Source organism: Peromyscus leucopus, unplaced genomic scaffold (assembly GCF_004664715.2).
Source record: "Peromyscus leucopus breed LL Stock unplaced genomic scaffold, UCI_PerLeu_2.1 scaffold_1801, whole genome shotgun sequence".
Classification (NCBI taxonomy): domain Eukaryota; kingdom Metazoa; phylum Chordata; class Mammalia; order Rodentia; family Cricetidae; genus Peromyscus; species Peromyscus leucopus.
In genome coordinates, this window is record NW_023504998.1 from 1 (window position 1) to 5038 (window position 5038).

General features: G+C 41.0%; 1 pseudogene; it reads left to right on the forward strand.

Annotated features, from left to right (window-relative positions):
* Positions 1 to 3466: 3466 nt before the first annotated feature.
* LOC114689439 lies at positions 3467 to 3955 on the forward strand (annotated as a pseudogene).
* The last annotated feature ends 1083 nt before the right edge of the window (positions 3956 to 5038 follow it).

Sequence of the window (5038 nt, forward strand, 5' to 3'; positions counted from 1 at the left end):
TATTGCAGAATTTGGCAAATTAAAATATGTACATGTGACCATTGACACTTATTCAGGATTTTTAATGGCTAGTGCACAACCTGGGGAAGCTACAAAACATGTAATTTTGCATGCTTGAAGTGCTTTTCATATATGGGTATACCAAAAATTATTAAAACTGACAATGGTTCTGGATATAGTAGTAAGGCATTTCAACAATTTTGTACCCAATGGGAAATCGTACACAAAACAGGTATTCCTTATAATCCTCAGGGACAAGGTATTGTAGAAAGGGCTCATAGCAGTCTTAAAATACAACTTCAAAAAATAAAAATAAAAAGGAAGAAATTTACCCTCAATCTCCACATAATACATTAAATAATGCTCTTTTTGTTCTGAACTTTTTGAATATGGATGTCTATGAACAGTCAGCCGCAGATAGATTTTGACACAGTGGCACCCAAGCTCAGGATTATGGAAGGGTCCCCATCCTGTGTTAATGTGGGGTCAAGGACATGTTTGTGTTTTCACAAGAGGAGAATGAAGCTCCATGGTTACCAGAGCTTCTGGTAAGGAGCATGGAACTAAGGAAGGTAAGCTCCAATGATGTTCCTATAAAGGAACCAGAATGAAAGTGGCCCAATTAGTGCTTCTGAGGTTTTGTCACTGGTTAATGCAAACAGTGAGGAAATAAGGGTTTGGAGCTGTGCTGCTTTTGGCTTTACTAGCTCCTTTAGAAAAATACTTTGTATCACCTAATAGCTGTGCAGTTTTGGCGAAGAGCTTTACAGCAGCTAAATATGGTAATTTCACCGTCAGCGTGAAGTTTTCCTTAGAGCAAACCAAAAGTACTGCTGTAATAGAAACATTTGTCTTCAGAAGCACTTAGGGGAGCTATTATGAATGGTGAAGGGACAGCCTCTAGTTAAAAACCGTTTACTGGTGATAGTGCATCTCTGCCTGTTCCTGATCCACTGAGAGAACTTGGCAGCTTTGGGGTGTGGCTTCATCCTGAGAATGTTACAGTTCCCTAACAACAAGTATCACAACTCTATAAGGACAACACTCACTATATCCCAGTGTTGTATAGCAAAGCTGACTATAAACTCTAAACTTTAGAAATGATGTACGTACTTCCTGTCTAGTTAAGAGAATCTTTCTAATAGAGATAATGATAATTAAGAGTAAGAAGTGGAAAAAGATGAAAATAAGATGTGAGTTTGTAGAAATTCTGTCTTGTTAGATCTGTGTTAAGAAATCTTTAGGTGTTTGCTAAGTTAAACATATGCTAATGGTAGCCCTATATAAGTTTGTAAAATAGACCTATAGAGTTCCTTTAAGAATATAAGCTTGTAAGAAGTATCTAAGGTAGTCTTAAGACATGTAGTAATAAGCTTGTCAGAAGTAAAGATGCTAGTTGTAAATGTAAGTTTAAATAAGAAATAAGATAAGAAGTATATAAGAAGTAATAAGAAATATATTTGCTAAAGTAGTTCTATAGTTTCCTTAAAGAGTATAAATAAGTAGATGTTAATATGTTATATGTGAGTTTGTAAAAAATGTGTAAATGTTGAGTGTGAATTTATGCTTAAGCACGTTATATGTGAGTTTGTGTAAGTGTAAATATTGAGTGTGAATCTATGCTTAATGTATATGGTAAAAGAATCTGAGACACAGAAGATAGTGTCCTAGTAGACTGCACAGTGGCAGTCTGAATGGTTTCAAAAGCTCCAGAAGCCGCTAAAAAGCTAAGGATGGCAGGACGCCAGAACCAGCACAAGGCATCTGCAGCTGAGATCCGTGGAAAATCGAATGCAACACAGAAAAACCTGAGCTAACATCAAAAATGGTGCAGTTTAAAATATTACTACTATACTAAAAAGGTCTCTGGCTTGAGAATAAAAGAGATGCTTGTTTGAACTAAAATTGTTAACTGCAAAAAGTTTTGGTTGTAAAACTTCTCTTCATATTTGGAAGTGAAAGCCTGATATCAGAATTTACTTTTTGGAACTTTTTAAAATGAGATAAAATTACAAAAAGATTTTGGTTATGGATTTCTCATATTTGGAAGGCTAGCACCAGAATTTATCATTTGAATTTTGGGACTTAATGAACTGAACAATAGATTTCATTGCAGTGGGACAATTTTGAGTTTACTTATAGTAATGACCTAGGAACTGTTTTCTGGAATTGGGTTAAAAATGGAACTGTTTCAATGAAGAAATTTATTGTTTCTACCTTGACGCAAGATGCAGTTTTGTGTATGCATATATGCTGGTGATTCATGTATTGTTCTGTGTTAAAAATGCAATTGTTTTGTGGAACAGTTTAGCGTAAAAATGGAATTACTTATGGAACTGGTTTTGTGTTACAAATGGAACTGTTTAAACGGAAAAGTTTGGATTTTCTAATTAGGCTTGAGACTTTGCTTAAAAAATTATAAAGACAAGAGAGAGTTAATATTTCTTAGTCTATTTAATTAAAAATATTTTCTTGTTATTTGAGTGGATTAATGTTATGTTTTGTTAGTAACAAATGCAAATGGGTATTCAAAAATTTAAAGTGTGAAGAGTTTTATTATAAAACTTCTTTTGGATGTTTTGCTAAAGTTTTCAAAGTGTGTTAATGGTTAGATTGAGAATATTGCTTTTCAATATGGGTTTGTAGGAATTGTATAAGTTTGGGTTCCTCTAACTAGGTTTGAAATTTTGTTTAAAACATTATAAAGAAAAGGAGGAGTTATGAGATTGAATTATGTTTGCAGAAATTATGTTTAACCTATTGATATTAATGTATCCTGGTTTTGTGGAGTTAAGGAAATATTTAAGTTTGATGTGAATACATCGAAGTTTTTCCTATGTTCTGTTAGCAAGAAAATTCAAATGATTAAGAGTTAAAGTTGTAAGACGGAGAAAATTGTAAACTATATATAGCACCATATATGCTAATTTAAATGGTTCTGTTAAGAGTTTGCTTTGTGTTGTAAGATTGGGAGAATTGTGACTATGTATAGCAATATTTATGTTAACCTGTTAATGGTAATGATGAAGCTAAGGGATTCTTTAAGTTTGTAGTCGCCTTAAGAGTTTTTGGGCCAGCACCGCAGCTTGGCTCAAAGTTTGTGGCCGCCCATGCGCCATGTGCCCCATGGATGGGTGATCGACTGCGGCGGCGGCGGCAGGGTGAGCGATGGCCATATTTGCCGGCACGGCCCAAGCCAGTGGCAACAAAAAGTGCGCGGGCGCCCGGTGGGCGCTTGGATGGGCGCGGGGACGTGTGGCCGCCCGGGCCGGGCCTCCTGGGCTCAGGCCTCGGCTTCTTTGGCGCCGCCGCCGCCAGGATAAGCAAGCCGCCACACTGGCGGCCTGGCCCGCCCAGGCGCGCCTGCCGCCCGCGGGGATGTCGTTCAAGCCGAACTTGACCGCTGCACATGCCTGCCGCCGCCGCCGCAGCCGCCGCCGCGCGCTCAATGCCGGAAGAGTCCACTTGCCTTCTATGAGCATGGCGACATCCTCCCAGTCCTGCCAGCTGCTGAGTGACTATGGGCCGCCATCACTAGGCTACACCCAGGGAACTGGAAATAGCCAGGTGCCTCAGAGTAAATATGCAGAGCTGCTGGCCATCATTGAGGAGCTGGGAAAGAGATCAGACCCACGTATGCGGGGAGCAAGAGTGCCATGGAGAGACTAAAACGAGGCATCATTCATGCCCTAAGCCTGGTTCCGGAGTGCTTGGCTGAAACGGAATGGAATGCCAGGTCCTAGCCCCTGGCCAATGTGAAGGCCCATCTCGCCACCCCATGGAGATGAGAGGCTTTGTTCAAGATGGCAGTAGCTTTCCTGCCTTGGTCCTTAAGCTCTGAACCCACATTCAGAAGATTGGAAGACATTTGCAGTTACTGATGATGTGCATTTTAAGTAGTTAGGAACGATCCAGCTCTTTTTTTCCCAAGCATTGATTTGAAAGATGTTTGTGAAGCCACTCACAGCAAGCTATTGTTTGCCCCCAAATACCAGTGTCCCCTTTAATCTCCCTTTGTATACATTTGCCATTTGCTGTCACCCCAGTTGACTTTCTGTCCATGCACTCACCTGCCTCTGGGGACTCCAGTGCAAACCACCATGTGTTTGCTTAGTAGCTGGCTGGCCTGTGTGCAGTGTAGACCCTGCTCCATGAGCTTCTCTGCTTAGGCGTTTGAATGACTGAGTGCTTTGAAGTCAGTCTCAAAAGTGCGCAAGTTATAAATACAGAAGAAAGAGCAATCTACCCAGCCTACCAAGCGCCCTGCAAATGTCCATCTTGAGACTGTAGATCTCAGTTCCGTGTTTACTGTGAGACGATCACAACATCCGGAAGAAGACGACTGAAACTTGCATCTTTGTATTTTTTACTTGATGTAATAAAGCTTATTTTCATTAACAAAAAAAAAGAGTTTTTGGTTTAGAAAGGACTTGAGGCAGCTAAGACTGCTGTAGTCACCTTGGACCTAATTCAAAAGAGAAATGCCATCTATATCATCCTCTACTCCCATACTGGGAGGTGTAACAGCTATGGAGATTGCTGAAAGCCATTAATAATTAGTTGTTTTTTTTATATATATATTAAGAAAGGGGGACCGTTGGGAGCCCGTTTTCGGGTTCCTCATGGCTTTACCCAGCATGTCCACATAGAAGATGATTAGGACCACGGGCCTGAGTGCAGGTGTCTGAGATGGTCTGCACTTGTCTGTGCTGGGGGAGGAGGTCTTTTGCTCCACCCCTTGCCTTCTCTATAAATACCCTGGGGACAACACAGTCTGGGCCTGGTGGAAAAGGTTCCAGGCCCTCTTGAGGCTATCCTTTATTTTCTATCTGTTTATCTCCGCGATATCCTCCGCCATATAAATCCTTCTATCTAATATTTCCTGCTGCTCACACTCAAGAAAACTCCGAGGAGCTGTGGGGCTGGTGGGTAAACGCACACAGACACGGGTGGAAGCAGGACTTAGCATGAGTGCCAGCTCTGCTCAGAGAGGGGAGTCTGGGAGCAAGGGGAGCGCTGGGCAGCGGCTTAGCTGAGG